The sequence below is a fragment of the Marmota monax genome, unplaced genomic scaffold, assembly GCF_021218885.2.
Source record: "Marmota monax isolate L192 unplaced genomic scaffold, Marmota_monax_Labrador192_F-V1.1 WCK01_AAM20220418_F8-fsc00100, whole genome shotgun sequence".
Lineage (NCBI taxonomy): Eukaryota > Metazoa > Chordata > Mammalia > Rodentia > Sciuridae > Marmota > Marmota monax.
The window spans coordinates 6589619-6606590 of NW_026693872.1; the positions used below are offsets into that span (position 1 = coordinate 6589619).

At 42.3% G+C, this 16972-nt stretch overlaps 1 protein-coding gene across 2 annotated transcripts in view; it reads right to left on the bottom strand.

The window, feature by feature from the left end:
- Window positions 1-8378, bottom strand: part of Yeats2 (YEATS domain containing 2) — an 89337-nt gene extending 80959 nt beyond the window's left edge. Inside the window, exon 1 of one of the 2 annotated variants that reach the window (XM_058585101.1) lies at window positions 8206-8378. The gene's annotated coding sequence lies outside the window, so the exon portion shown is untranslated. The remainder of the gene's footprint in view (window positions 1-8205) is intronic. The other variant, XM_058585102.1, reaches the window with a different exon arrangement.
- Window positions 8379-16972: the final 8594 nt, after the last annotated feature.

Here is a 16972-nt window from a genome sequence, read left to right on the forward strand (position 1 = left end):
GCTGAGCAAAATAGAAAAGCTAGAGATCTTAGCTCAAAAATATTGTTTCTTTATTAAGAATTATGTATCTTCAGCTCAAAAAAATAACCACTTTCCTATTACAAATAAAACTGTTTAAGACTATACAACCTTCTAATAAGACCCAGGATCAATTCAGGCCAGGACTCTATCTCAACCTTGCCAACTAGCACATAGAAAAGTTAACGATAGAGCTGGGGTTGTGCCTCAATGGCAGAGTGCCTGCTTCCCACATGTAAGGCACTGGGTTCGATCCTCAGCATCACATAAAAATAAATAAACAAAATAAAGATATTTAGAAATAAAAGTTAAGGATAAAACAATTATTCTAAATCATCCAAGTCACTGTTTTTACTTCTAATGCAACAACTCAAGAGCTGACCTTAGTTAAGTTTTACCATTCCTTTACTCCCCCAGTTAATTCAACATAATTTTTCTGGAAGAGTGAGCAATGTGGGACATAAGTGTTTTAGGAGATTTAAGATAAATTCTTAAGCTGACTTAAGGGAGGCCACATAACCCTCTAGTGACTTCCTTTAAGTCAGTTTCCAACAAAGACCACTGAACTGTCCAATAAAACGATGGTTCTAACTTACATGGCAATTGTGTATTTCAGTTATGAAGCCATTAAAATTTTTTCTAGCAGAAAGTTTTGCTGAGAGCCATAGCTGAGTCGGAATGACACATGGCATTTTTGCGAGAACAGAGTGGTTGAGAGATGATGCCAGCAAGCCATTGAGATGATAATGGTTATGTTAAGCTGTGTATTCAATTGCATATTAGACCCCTGCTGTCGGCCTTGGCCTGCTACTTTGGAGTTCTCCTGCTACTTTGGGGATTCCCGGAGAGTTTCCATTGGTTGGGGAAGTGCCGGAGGAGGGATTTCCTGTTGTTGGTGGTGGTGGGGGGGAGAAGGGCGCATGAGTGGTGTTCCCGGGAGTGCGGAGAATAAAGGAGTTCCTGTTTTGAGCCTACAAGGCTGTTGGCGGCCCGATTATTTTGTGCCCAGCCAGACTGCGGCAAATTTTTATACCAGAAACAAAAAGGAAATAAAACTTATCTACAAGTCCAGGTTAAAAATGGAGAAAAGGAACTAGACTAGATCAAGAATGTCAAATTCTTGCACACAATCACTGTGCATACATAATTGAGGCAAATCTTATACACTTTGTTAAGCAGGAACTTTTGCTGGAGCTTTCAAACTGAGAATTACTCCTATGGGCATAAGTTACATAGTTTTCTATCTGGAGGTGAGATTCCAGAAGGAAAACCTTAAAACATATATATTTTTTTTTAGAAAATTGCTTTATTCTTTAAAACAACAGTGCCTAAATCTACACACCTACAAAAATTTACCTGACGACAATTTTCTAGAATTAGATGTGGTGATGGTTGTGTGTACACACACACACACACACACACACACACTTCTGTGCAGATATGTATCTTTTTTTTTTCTTTTTAAAACAATACTGGCAGAATTGGGGGATTGAACTCAGGGGTCCTCTACTACTAAGCTACATCCCCAACTCTTCTTATTTTTTATTTTGAGACAGGATTTCCTTAAGTTGCCAAGATTGGCCTTGAACTTGTTATCTTCCTGCCTCAGGCATTCAAGTATCTGGGATTACAGGCATGCATCATGATGCATTTACCTTCAATAGCTAAATATATATTTACATATGTATTTATCCTTCACTCAAATATGCATGCACACTATCTGTATGCTTGCAGTAGGGCAGGCAGTTAGGGAATCAACATTATGAAGACCAGTTGTGCTGGGTGCAGCACATGCCTGTAATCCCAGCAGTTTGGGAGGGTGAGGCAGAAGGATGGTGAGTTCAAAGCCAGCCTCAGCAACAGCAAGCAAGCGAGGCGCTAAGCAACTCAGTGAGACCCTATCTCTAACTAAATAAAATACAAAATAGGGCTGGAGATGTGGTTCAATCGTTGAGTGCCCCCCGATTTCAATCCCTGGTACCACCCCCCCAAAAGACCAGTTGTGTGTGTATGAAGAGATATTAATACTTTAATACTTTCTAATTTTATTATTAGATATTTCAGATATTCAGAAAAGTATAAAATGATCAGTGAAAGGGAATACAGGGAGATTCAAAGTATTCATAATTTCCCTTTTTGTTTTGGTACTAGGGCTTGAACCCAAAGGCACTTTCCACTGAGTTACATCCCCAGTCCTTTTTGTTTTTTTTATTTTGAGTTACCTGCTAAGAGTCTAAGTCACCGAGGCTGGCCTTGAACTTGGGATCTTCCTGCCTCAGCTTCCCAAATTGATGGGATTATGGTGTGTGCCTTCATGTCAAGTCATAATTTCCTATTTCTTACTAGGTGGTAGATAAAAAGTAGCTATTTCCTGCCTTATTATTTATTAAAAGATACTTATAAAATGCGCTCTTTGGTGCATGTATGTATGTATGTGTATATATATATATATATATATATATATATATATATATATTTTTTTTTTTTTCCTTAAAATAAAACTAAAAAATTATAAATTAAAGAAACAGGATACATTCATTCTTTGGAACAAATCAGTTCTTCTATAATGTGATGTTATTCTTAAAAAAATAACCTCACTCTGTAAATCTGCATAATAAAACCACCTGGCTTATGGGGAATATAGGATTGGACACAATATTGAAAAACTTCACTTAGTGACATAAAAAGGGGAATCTAATAAAAATGGTAGCCCACTTCTCTATATGTTAGATGGTTAAGAATTACATAAATGCTATAATAAATGACATCTTACCTTGAAAAAGACCAAGTTTGCTTGTGGAAGTGGGCCTGAAAGATTATAGCTTGTGTGTTACTGTGAAATAACAGGAGGGTTATCTGAAGTTGACAAGACAGTTTTAACAGTAGATGTGGATGAGTGTGACTCTTAACAAGAGTAAGCTGAGATCCCCATAAGATGTTAGAGGTTGCACTTGTGTGGCTTGTGTATTCATTCAGCAGGGTGTAGTTTTCTGCATTCACCTAGTGTTTTCTGCAGATGGAATCACGCATAAACAAATGTGAAATTCACAATATGTTCCGAAAGTCCCCAAATATGAACATTGCTTGGGAACAAATCTGTGTTTTCTTATAGCAAAACTGTTTTGCTCTAAGACTATGATTCAGTTATTTAAAAGAATGTGTAGCCAGCCTCAGCAACTTTGCAAGGCCCTGTCCCATATAAAAAGGGATAGTGATGTGGCTAAATAGTTAAATGCCCCTGGGTTCAATCCCTAGTACCAAAAAAAAAAAAAAAAAAAAAGAAAGAAAGAAAAATAATGGGCTGATATGGAAATACCTCTAAAATAAATTGTGAAGTGAAACACATGGAGACACAGATCAGTGCACATATTTTCATTCCTTCTGTATAAACTAGGGAAAAGTGAAGACAGAAAAAAGAAATACTTAAGTGTGTTTTCTTTAAGCTTTCTGGGAGAAAAAAAAAATCAAAATGATCGATAATAGTTACCAGTGGGTAGTGGATTTGCTTTTTCATTTTATTCTTGTCTACCATGTTTGAACTTTCTAACCACACAGATGTGGTATTTGGGAGATAAAAATGACAAAAGGATTAATCTGGGAGACAGATTATAGATGTCTGCATGTCTCTATTTTATGCTTCTCTTTATGTTTAAAAAAACAAAACAAAACTAGAGAACATGGAACAACTGGAACTCTCATGTACCACTAGTAGGAATGTAAAATGGTACAGACACTTTGGGAATTTCACTCCTGGGTATTTATTCAAGAGGAATAAAAGTATATGTCCATGTAAGAACTTGGACATGGGGCTGGGAATGTGGCTCAAGCGGTAGCACGCTCGCCTGGCATGCATGTGGCCTGGGTTAGATCCTCAGCACCACATACAAACAAAGATGTTGTGTCTGCAGAAAACTAAAAAATAAATATTAAAAAATTCAGAAAAAAAAAAAAAACTTGGACATGAATGTTCACAGCAACTTTATTTGTAATAGTCAAAAACCAGAAACACCACTTGGGCAGCAGAAGTGGAAGGATGGATCACTTGAACACAGAAGTTTAAGACCAGCCAGGCAATATAACAAGACCTCATCTCAAAAAAAAAAAAAAAAAAAAAAAAGACAGGAGAACACAGTGAGAGACTGGGGCTGGGAACGTAGCTCAGTGGTAGAACATGTGTAGGCCCTGGGTTCAATCCCCATAACCACACACATTCTTGGAAACAACCCCCAAATCCACTAATTAGTGAATGAATTAAATAAGTTGTAATATATTTGTATAATAAAATTTTATGCACCAAAAAAGGAATAAACTATTGATATACACAATAACGTGAATTAACATCAAAATGATGCTGGGTAAAAGAGGCCAGTTTTTGAAAAAATATAAAATATACTAAGCTGAATGTTGTGGCACACACCTGTAATTCCAGCTATTCAAGAGGCTGAGGCAGGAGAACTGCAAGCTGGGAGATCAACCTCAACAACTTAAAAAAAAAGGACTGGAGATATAGCTCAGTGGTAGAGTGCTTGCCTATCATGTTCAAGGCCCTGGGTTCTATCCTTGTTAATCCTCACGCCCAAAAAAGTACATACTACATTATTCCATTTACATAAAATGCAAAGAAGTCTAGTGTGAAGGAAAAGGTGAGCAATGGCTGCCTGTTGGGGAGGGGTAAGGATAGGGAGAAAAGAGTTTTCAGAGGGGCATGAGGACACTTCGGAGAGATTGGATATTTACTATCCTGACTGTGGTGATAGGTTCACAGACAGATATCTACATCAAAACTTTAAAAAGTTGTACATTCTATATATGTGCAGTTTGTGACCTGTCAACTGTACCTCAATAAAGCTGTTTGCACATACACAACACTATTAAACACAGTCTGCCAGAATGTGTAAGAACATACAATGGGAACCCTTATACATTTTTGGCAAAATAAAATGGTGCGGCCATAATGAAAAGTTTGGTGTTTTCTCAAAAATTAAAGACAGAATTACCATATGAACTAGCAACTCTACTCCTACATATGTCTTCAAGAAAAATGAAAACATATATCCTTGCAAACCTATATATGAATATTTTTACACATAATTTATAATAGCATTACTTACAATATCATTATTTATAATAGCAAAAAAATGCAAACAACCCAAATGCCAATCTATTGATGAATAGTAAACAAAATGTACATTCCTACAATGGAATATTATTGAGCAATCAGAAGGAAGTATTGATACAAGCTATAAAATAGATGAACACTGAAAAACCCTGTACTAAGTGAAAAAAGACACATGTTAGATTATACTTATAATGAAATGTGTAGAAACAGGCAAATGCACAGACATAGAAAGTGGTTGCCAGGGAAATGAGGGAAGGGGAGAATCAACACTGCTAACAGGCAAAGGGCTTCTTTTTTGGAGATAGTAATGTCACAGAATTAGATACTGGTGATGGTTGCACAATCTCATGAATATAGTAAAATCTCAACAATTCTATACTTCAAAACAGTAATTAAATTTTATTTCGATTTAAAAATATACCCATATGCTTGAATAATACTTGAAAAAAATACAAAAACAATCCCCAATATATCCACCACTATGAATGAAAAATATTACAAATAAAGTTGAATCCCCACCCCCACCCCTCTCCACCATCACATTAACAGTCCCCCCTCCACAGCCCACTCTTCATACAAGCAGATCAAACAACCCTTGCCTAGGAGAACTAGTTCTTCTACCTCTGTAGGTCTAGTCATCAAAGTTCACATGCCTGAACATTTCACAATCATCTTCCAATGAGTTCCAATTTCACCTTGACCTTCTCTACTTACCAAAATGTTCTTCATCCTTCAAGAATGAAGTTAAATTCCAACTTACATATAAAATAAACTCTAGCCTTTGAAACTTTTTTTTTTTTGGGTACTGAGGATTGAACACAGGGGTGCTTTACCAATAAGCTACATCCATAATCCTTTTTATATTTTTATTTTGAGAGGGTTGTTTAAGATAAGTTGCTGGGGGTCTAAATTGCTGAGGCTGGTCTCCAACTTGTGATCCTACTGCCTCAGCCTCCCAAGTCTCCTGGATTACAGGTGTGCGCCACCAGATCTGGCAACACACTCATTGTCTTTACTTCCTTACATCCCATTGGACTATTCTGTTCTCCACCTCCCCTGCTTTCAGAATTGTGGATAAACAATAGCCTCAGGTTGTCAAATCCAACTGACAATCTTACTAAACATTTCAGAAGCACTGATATGAGGACCAATGCTAGCTTCCAGAAACTCCCTCTCTTGGCTTCCCAAGAGGAGAAAAACCTGCTTCTTCTCCATCGTTTGCTCAACCTTTTCCCTCTGGAAGTATCTGAGTGTCCAAGTTCTATTTGCTTCTCTCTCTACACTCTTTTCCTAAGTGACCTCACATAGTCCCATATCTTTGAATATATTCTGATCATTCCCAAATGTTCATCTCTAGTTCTAGAAGCTCCCTGAGTTCCAGACCTGTGCATCCAACTACTTTCTCAACATACCAATTTTATGACTAATATGCATCTCAAATTAAATCATCCAAAATGAAACTCATGTTTTTTTCCTCCTCAAATTTCTCTCTCCCAGCTGGGCACAGGGGTGCACACCCAAATGCTAGCTACTTGAAAGGCTGAGGCAGAAGGATCACAAACCTGAGGCCAGCCTGGGCAACTTAGTGAGACCCTCTCTCAAAAATAAAAAAGAACTGGGATGTAGCTCAGTGGTACAGCATCCCAGGGTTCAATCCCCAGTAATTAAAAAAAAAAAAAACTTTTTTAAAACCTAAAAAAAATTACTCTCTTCTACTCTGCATCTTAATAAATGACACCATTATCTACTCAGTTGCTCAAAAAACAAAAGCAAAGACTCCTTTCTTTTCTCATCAATTCACTTTCAAGTTTTGTTCATTCTACCTCCAAATTATTATTTTTTAAAATATTTTTTTAGTTGTCAACAGGCCATTTATTTACATCTTAGGCAAGCACTCTGCCACTGAGCCACAACCCCAGCCCTCCAAATTATTTTTTAATCTTTTCACTCTTTGGCATCTCCACTGCCATGGGCCTAGACCAAGTTATTGTACACAGCATTGGAACTGATCTCCCATCTCTCTTTATTGGCTTCTTCCTCCATGTAGCAGGCAGATTATGCTACTCCCCTTCTCAAAATCTTTTAAAATAAAACTAATCAGGGAATTGTCTGTCCCTATCTTTGAAAGTCTACACAATCAATGGTAATTATTTCTAGACAGTAAAGTACTTTTTCTAGTTTTGCGTCTATTTTTAAATTCTTCTACAATGAATACTTGCTACTTAACAGAACGATACTGCTGAATACATGTAATATTACATCGCATTTTTTTACATGAGGAAAAACACAATGGAAAATATGGGTCAACTGTAACTGTTAAGAAACATGCTTAGATGAAAATACAAGAAAACATACATCGAAGAATGATGTGTCGGGGCTGCAGTGATATTTTCCCTCCTCTACTTTCTATTTTTTAACCTAACTACACACATAATGGGGGGAAGGTTATATTAAAAGGCTCATTGTCTTCTGCAATGTGGACACAACCCATAGAGCCAGCCTTTCTTGGCAAGCCCTCACTTTCCAAGGCTCCACTCTAACGCCGCACTGTCTCACACCTCCGGTGCTTGACTCCGGCATCGCGCCTGGAGTATCCCACACCTTTCTCACTCTGCCCACCCTTCGGAGGCGAAGGGCCAGCGGTGATGGCGACAGGTTGGAGGTACATTCCAGAATCTTTTTGGTAAATCCACAACTTGCTGGTGCTGGGCCAATTTTTGTTTCCAATACCATCCACAGGCCACCACGCTGACTACACTGAAAGCTCGGCCACTGGGGCTCAGAGAGCCACCAACCCCTACGAAGCGCAGCGCCCCTTCAAAAAGGACCCCTGCACATGGACGTCCGAATTCCGGTTCCCGCACAGGCGGCTCGCGACCTCACTCCCCCAGCCTCCCCCGTCCCCTCCCCTCCGCGGCCTCAGGCTCCCCCAGCCCCGCCTCAGTCCGGCCTCCGCGCGGCCGGCGGGTGGAGGAGGGGCGCGCACGTGCCCGCGCCGCCCCCGCCCAGACAATGCCCGGGAGAGCGGGGCGCGCGCCGCCGTCCACCCCGCTCCCGCCAGCACTCACCGTTTCTCCGGTCCGTGGCTGCAGCGCGGCCCCGCCGGGCGAGGCGAGGGGGCACGGGGAGGGGAGGGAGCGAGCAAAGCCCCGCGGAGCCGCCCTGCCACGAGGCCCAGCGACCCCGCAAGCCGGCGGAAGCGCACAGCTCCGTGGAGCCCGCTCTACCCGCTCCGCACCGCACGTCAGCAGCAGGGGCGGGGCGCGCGCGGCGCTGGCGGCGGGGACGCGCGGGCGGGGGGCGGGGCGAGCTGGGCGGGGCGGGCCCGGGTCTGCGGGGGCTGGCCCAGGCCGGGAATCTGGCGGCGCCACCCAGCTGCGGGGACTGCGGGTGTGGGTGCTGCAGAAGCCAACTTCCATCATTTTCCTGTCCAGAAGACGGGGACTTCTAGTCCCAAGTTTGACAGAATATTCATTTTTCCGGCGTTCATGAGCTTCCGTGGTACGATTATAACTGATTTCTCTGTGTGCCGTCTTGGGCCAACTTTTTTTTTTTCTTTTTATTCATATGTGGTACTGAGAATCGAACCCAGCGCCTCACATATGCTACGCAAGCGCACTTCCACTGAGCTAAGCCCCAGCCCTTGTGCCAACTTCTATACTAGGTGATGGGGCGACACATAACAGTAACTATAACAACCCATTTTATAGATACAAAAACAAGGCTCAAGCTGGCTCCGTGTGCCTACCTGTAGTCTGGGCTCCTTGGGATGCTGAGGCAAGAGGATCATTTGAGCCCACCCTGGGCAGCAAAGGCAACCCCAGTGAAAAGAAAGACAAAGAGAGGAGAAAAAGAAAAAAAGGAAGAAAGAAAGGAAAGCTCAAAAATGTTGCGATTTAACAGAGGTCACACTAGTGACTGTCAAGTCCATCTCTGAGGCCAGCCATCTCATTTCTTTTCCATGGGCCATCCTACCCAACACCTCATCATTTCTGCCTAAGATGCAGTAGCCTCTGGCATTCTCAAGGCCCTGGGCTTGTTCCCCAACACTGAAGAAGGTGGAGGGAGACTGCAATACAGCCTCTCAACTGATCTTGAGGGTCTCTGGCCCCCTTCAGTCCTTTCTCTTCAGTATGTAGATATTTACTATTGGAGTAAGGGGATGGACTTAGAGAGTTTGAATTCTTTGTTTTCAGACTTTCTTTACATACATTATCAATTGTTTGATGTATTTAATGCTTAATATGAATGTTTTAAAAGATACACTTCTATATCACCAATAAAATGTCCAGTTCATTACACTTAGTATGTACTCAAAAAGTAATTATGGAACGTGTGAAAAGTAGGGCCAGGAACTTACTCAAAAGCCATACATGATGAGGAAATAGAGGAATTTATGTCACCTCTGGCCTCCTGACCATAGGTTTATTATGGGTAAAAACAGATTCACAATATTTGCTATATATATTTGGAAGGGGGTACTGGGGATTGAACCCAGAAGCACTTAACCACTGAGACACATCCCCCCCCTTTTATTTTTTATTTCAAGGTAGGGTCTTACTGAGTTGCTCTCGCTTAAAAGCTAAGTTGCTAAGGTTGGCCTCAAACTTGCAATCCCCCTGCCTCAGCCTCCCAAACTGCTGGGATTGCAGGTGTGTGCCACCATGCCCAGATGCTCAATAAAATTTTATATGTTTCTATTTTGTATTCAGACACTGTGTTCCAATCATTTATATTAGTTAGGCACTGAGGATATTAAAGTAGACAGAGCTCCTACCCTTGTGAAATTTAGTTGGATTATCATTTGACAGAGAAATAATCTAATCTGAATCCTTTCTTGACAGAAAGGATTCTTTGAGCCTTAAGCTAAAACTCAAAGAGAATAGAAACTGGGGAGATAACTTTTTTTTTTTTTTTTTTTTTGAGGACTGGGGATATAGCTCAATGGTAGAGCACTTGCTGAGCATGTGCCAGGCCCAGGGTTCACATCTCAGTACTCAGTAAATAAATTCCATGAGTAAAGAGGTAAAATGAGAGGTCCCAGTGAGTGTGTTGGAGTTCCTTCACTCTTGAAGGATCCAGATCGTCCACTTTCCCTGCTCTAGCTTGGAAAGCTGCCCAGCTCTTGGAAAAGTCCCACACTGAGCAGGGCTCAAGAGCAGAAAGTGGCATTGGGTGGGAGAGGAATCCGAGATAATGCTTCTGGGCTCTGACACTTGCAGATGGTGTGCCAGAAATCCATACCTCTGTCTATGCTCCCTGCCAGGCATGCAGAAAGTAGGCTGGCTGAGAGCCATAGGTGGACACAGTGTCGGGGGCCAGTTATTCCTAAAGCAAAGAGGCCTTGTGGTATGGCTGGCTGGCTGGAGGATGTGACAAGACATCAAGGGCAAAGCTGAAGGTGCCAGCAAAGCTGAAGTACTCCTAAGTCAGCTGATGAGAGGAGCAAGGATAGAATAGAGGGGGTGAAAGATGAGATTTCAGATCCGAAGGCACTGAAGCAACAGGTCATGAGATGGCTGGCCAACCACTTCAGCAGCTTATGCCACAAGGCAGTGGTAACCAGGAGTGATAAGGCACATGGCAGAAGAAGCCAGTGAAGACCTAAAATGCACATCATAATTGTGCACAGATCAGAGACCCTTCCTGCTATAGCCTTGAGGTTTCCCCTAGATCCCATCAGGGACCTTGGAAAGTCAAGAGGGAAAAGAGAAAAGGGGGAAAGTTTTGATAGAACTGAAACTTTAAATTATTTACCCAAATGTTTTTCCCCCAGATGAAACTATTTTAGACCAGGAAGGACTCAGATAACTTCCATTAGCAAGTTTAAGGTGAGCTCAAGTTGAAGGTTCCAGGAAGATGGATGGGTGCTGCCGGCAACAATCTGTTATCAACCGGAAGCTCCTAAGAGCTGATGAGGTTGCCATGGAAGAGCAAACATCCCGAACAGGGATGAGAACCTATGAGAAAGCTTGTATCATTTAAAAAGAGCATAGCTATAGTTTTTTTACACATTTGCGTGCAGTGTGTACATTTCAAAAACAAAGACGGGCTATGTGAAGGAAATGAGCAAAGCCCTTAGAAAGCACAACACAAGGGAACACATTTAGTGTTAGAAAAGGGCCCTTGAAAAATATTCAGTGAGAGCTGAAGAGGAGGAGCTGTTGGGGAGGATTAAGTCTCAGACAAGGTATATGGAAGGAACTCAGGATTGTTTAAGCAAAAGTAGAGTGCAAGAGATGGGACCAGGTATCCAGATATCCACAGTAGCAAGAACACACAAATAGGTGTGGCAAGATTTTGATCTTTTCCATAAGAGCAACAGGAAGTCATCAAAGGGTTTTGTTTGTCCCCACCCCATACCTCTGCCTTACTGGGGATTTAACCCAAGAATGCCCTACCACTGAGCTATACCCTAGCCCTTTTTTATTTTTATTTTGAGACAGATTCTAAATTCCTGAGTCTGGCCTTGAATTTGTAATTCTCCTGCCTCAGCCTCCCAAATTGCTGGGATTATAGCCATGTGTCACCTTCCCTGTAGCAAGAGGTTTTAAGCAGGAATGATGTATCCAATTCACCTTTTTAAAACTATCACCTGCAGCAGAAAATGGATGGGGAATGACTGGAGGGGTTTGTGAACAAAGAAGCAATGAAGGTATTGGAAAATGTTGTCCAAGTCATCTAGGTGAGAAGTGAGGTTGGCTTACCCTGGGCAGTGGAGATGGAGGGAGGTGGGTGGATACAAGAACTGTAGACAAAATACCTAACGACTTGGTGAGGAAGAGACTGGAGAGGAGACGGGAGGAAAAGGAAAGTAACTGACCCCTGCTAAGGCAAAGGGACCTTTAGAAAGTTACCCCTTCCTCTAGGCAGATTTGGGAGCTTGACTAGTGTCTGGAGATTGGATTTCAGGGCCTCTGATTGGCCAGGCTCTCCTGCAGCGCTTGCTTGCCACCATGAAGGTGGGCCTGGAGAAGAGGATTAGGAGGATAAGGGTGGCTCCCAGGTCTCTGGCTTTAAAAAATGGTGAATAGTAGAATCATTTACTAAGACGGGGAGGGGGAATCAAGAATTCCCTGTGTGGAGCTGGGGATGTAGCTTGGTGATAGAGAAGGCCCTGGGTTTAATCCTGATCACCACACACACACACACACAAAAAAAAAAAAAAAAAAAAAAAAAGAAAAAGAAAATTAAAAAATCCCTTTGGGACATTTTGGTTTGAGGTATCCATCTCAACATTAAACAGGTATCGGTGTATAGTATATGGCTCTGGGGCTCAGGGAAGAACTGATGGGTGGTGCTGCCAACAATCTGTTGTCAACAGGTAACTGGTGAGAGCCGGAGAGGTTGCCATGGAAAAGAAAACAGTGCAGAGGTTGCACCATCACCACCTATAAATGTCACAATCTGCATTAAACAAGCCACATTTTGAACATTGAGATACTTCACATAGTAACCTGGGTTTGGGCTTCTGTGAAAAATCAGGAGCTGTGGTAACCTGGCCCATGTTGCTATAATTAGGAATCAGCTAACACTGCTTCCTAGGCAGTGTTCCAAGCACTATACAAATTTAATCTTCCTAACAACTTTATTACTATTATTCATATTTTAAGGAAGAGAAAAAGGAGGCAGAAAGGTTGAGGAACTTGTTACACAGCCTAGAAGTGGTGCAGCTGGGTTGTGGACAGTTGCCTCAGGGTCTGAGAGTTTAGCTGTCCCACCAGGAAGTAGTTAGAAACTTAATCCCATTTAGAGACCCTGTTGCCCTCAGGCCATAGTTCACCACTCCCAAGGCTTTTCTGACACATTGCCCATCCCAGGCTGAGCATGAGTTACCATTTATTGTTTTATTAGCAGTGCTGTCTTCTCATACTAGGGAATTATTTCTTTATACTCATGTCAAGTAGAAAATTTAAAATATTCAGTTGAGGACTGGGGATGCAGCTCAGTGCTAGAGTGCTTGCCCTGCATGTACGAAGACTGGGTTTGATCTTCAGCACTGAAAAAACAAAACAAAACAATTGTTATTAGTTTATTTTGTGGTACTGGCTATTGAACCCAGAGACCCTCTGCCACTGAGCTACATCCTTAACACTTTTTAAAATTTTATTCTGAGACAGAATAAAAAATTGCCCAGGCCAGGTTCAGTGGTGCATGCCTGTAATTCCAGTGGCTCAGAAGGCTGAGGCAGGAGGATTTCAAGTTCAAGTCCAGCTCAGCAATTTATAAAGTCCCTAAGTAATTTAGTCATACTATCTCAAAATAAAAACAACAATACAAAAGGGTTGGGGATGTGGCTCAGTGGTTAAGTGCCCCTGGGTTCAATCCCTCCACCCCAAATTGCCCAGACTGGCCTTGAACTTGTGATCATCCTGCCTCAGTTTCTCTAATTATTGGGATTACAGGCAGGCACCACAATCCATGGCTCCTACAAGCTGGAACGTTAAATAATTATCTACTTTTCCTGACAACCAGGAATGACCATCTGACTGATACTTGATTCTTAATTCTGTGAGCCTCTGCTACCTTCTCTATTTAGATAAAGTTGGTTTCATTTGCATGCAACAAGGAACTTTGGTCTTAGGCAAGCAGTTTAGGTGGATTTTTCCACTTAGGAGATGCTGAAGGCCCGAACTAAGGCATTGGTAGAGGGGATGAAAAGATAGACAGACAGACAGATGGATAGACAGACAGATATCAAAGAGGAAGAAGTCCTGGCACAAGGTAAATATTTGCATGTTTAAATAACAGAAAAAAATCACTCCTATATTTCTGCCTTTGATAAGCAGTTAATATTGTTGCTATTAATGGAAGAGAAAATACAAGATAGACAAGTATTTGGAGAGAAAGAGGTTTTGAAGTTCCAGGTGCTAGTAGTTCAATATAAAGGACTCAGAAGTTTATAGAAAATATTTGAACATATGAATCTTGGCAGAACATTTAGATTTTGGGGTTGTCAAATGCAGCTATAGGTGGTGCCGTAGGAGTGACTGACTAAAATTACTTAGGGTAGTTATCTGCATGGCAAAAAGAAAACCTGATGATTGAAGATTCAGGGCTGAGGTGGAAGAAGAGCTCTTTAACAACAACAAAAAAAAAAAAAAAAAAAGGAAAAGGAAAAGTGGAAAAGAGTTCTATGACTAGATAAAAACAGGAAAAATATAATTAATAGCATCAAAATTGTAGGGAGGTTAAGTTAAGATAAAGAATTCAGATTTGGGAACAAAGATGAAACTGACAGTCTTGGCAAATGTGATTTCAATAAGGCTGTGGTCTTGAGTGCAGGATGAGAGCCAGATTGCTGTGTAGGAATAAGCGAGGCAAAGTTGAAACTTTTAAGATATTTGATTAGGCATGTGCCGCGTCCGGCCAAGGGAGCCGAGTCCGGCGAGGGACGGCGAGGTTAAAAGACACACAGGACACCAAGGTTCTTCATCCAGGAGTCAATAATAATCTTTATTGCTAACACACCTTTTTTTATACCCCAAGCAGCAGAAGTGGAAAACTACCCAAAAGCAGGAGGGAGGGGGGAGAAATTTAGTTTCAACATCTATTATTGTCAGGTACGAAACCTCCCTTAACAATAAGTCCATCAGACCAGAAAAGGTCAAGGCATTCCCGTGGGATACATATGTCTCAGACGGATAAGCAGGAACAGAAAAACCGCAAGTTCGCCATGGCCTTGTGAGCTGGCCACACTGGCATGCAGAACAAACTAGTGGAGGTCGGGCTCCAGGGGCCAAGGTGGACCTGTTGCCAACAAGTCCCCCTCTTTTGTTTTTTGCATGCCAGTGGGAATCAAGTAGCCCCTGTCTTAGGTCGTTCACAGCCCTTGCGATGCTTACCCGTCTCTGGGAAGGCCCCGATTCCCTGTCTTAGGTCGCACAGCAAGCGTGAAAGTTGCCCGTCACTGGGTACTACAAGATCAGCTCAAGGTGTTATGACCTATCAAGACATTATTGCGGTGAACGCTTAACCGTCTCCACCTACGGGACCCATGACCGTCACCGCCGAATGGCAGATGTGATTGGACCGAGAGATTAGACAGCAAAGATCCTAGTACAGGAAAGCAAGAGGGAGAGGTATGCATAGAGAAAAGATATGGCAGGAGTTCTTCTTTTAAGGAGGACACTCATCTTCGGATAGGTCTGAAGTATATCTCAGAGAGGCGATCATCCATCTTCAAGCGTTGATAGTGAACCTGTATCGGCTTAGAGGCTAAGATATTAATTTGATCCTTAATGAATTGTACTATCTTATTTACAATGCAGGGTCCTATTGCCACTACTAGAAGGAGGCCTAACAATGGTCCCAATAAGGGAAGAAGATAAGGCAAAAATCCATTAAGTCCAGTCCAGAGAGGGTTCTCAAATAATTCCCTCCTCCTTTTTTCTAGGTCTTCTTGGAGTTGTTTAATTTTTGTGCGAACTATGCCAGATTTGTTAGCATAAAAACAGCACCTCTCCCCAAGGGCTAAACAAATTCCCCCTTGATTGGCAGTAAGCAAGTCTAAACCCCGCCTGTTCTGAAGAACTACTTCTGCTAGGGAGTCTATCTGGTCTTGTAAGTCTTTAATGGTTCCCGACAGGGTTTGCACATCATCTATAAGCTGTTGAGATAGGCGGCGGTAAGAATGTATAGCCGTACCCAATCCTGCCGTGCCTGTACCCACAGCAGCTGTTATTCCAAGGCCAACAAGGAGTGGTAAGGCCTGCACAGCTCTCTTGTGTCTTCTAACTAAGATGTCTAGGCTAGGAATGGGTAGGGGTTCATCTCCTGAGATAATCGTGATATCAGGAAGCAGTAATGCCAGAACGCAACCACCAGTCCAATTTGCTGGGAGCCTGGGAAAAGCTAAATTTCCACCACACATAAAAACTGTACCATTAGGGGGACAAATGGGCGGAGTAGGTGAGGAGTAATTCTTTACTAATGAGCAGTTTCCAAAGGAAGAGATTCCAACATCAACATCATAGGTATTATTTTGCATCATGCCCAGAAGGCATGACATAAAACCACCTAGAGGCTGCACCTTAAAGGGTAGCCCAGATTGACATGTGTTGTCATCATCAATGGTATAATTGATGGGAACCGCCAATGGCATGACTGCACCTGCCGTCATGCAGAGCCAGCAATCACCAGCAAGGGTAGGGTTGGAACTGTTAAGTAAAGAAAAGGTAGTTTCTAGGATATCTAATGTATTGGCATCTAAATCAGGAAACTGGGATTTGGGCAATATCAAGGGGTGGTATGTAGGCTTAGGGATCTCCGGCTTTAAAAGCTTAATCACCTGAAGGTGTTTGATAGCATCAGTGGGTCCCCCTCCATCAGAGACTCCGATAGGGGCCTGCATGGGCCAGCAGGAAGGTTTACCCACGACGCCCTCACATCCCGCCTCCGTTAACCGAGTCGTGATGCCTTCCCCTCCCCGGTCACCAAGAAAAGGAATATAATTATAAGTGGTCCCCCATTCTCCACGGGTGTTAGTTAGGATGGCCTCAAAATACTGTTTTCCTTGATTATTAACACAAATTGAGGCCGATGTATAACAGGAGATGTGCATTGCCGGGGTGTAATGACAAGTGGCGGAACAGCTTCCAAGAGTCTCAGTCGGATTAGGGACAACAAGTCCGGGCTTATTAACACATACCCATTTTGGTTGCTTAAATCCTCCGATGTTTTCATTGAGTTCAGCCGCCATGTAGGCTACTTTAGTCCCACAATCAATGCTCTGGATATAACCAGAGGGGGCCGAGTGCCGGGGCCCTCCCTTACACTCACAAGGGGCTCCAAAAAGATATTCATGAATATTCCCAGGTGGGGGGTCAAGCCCTC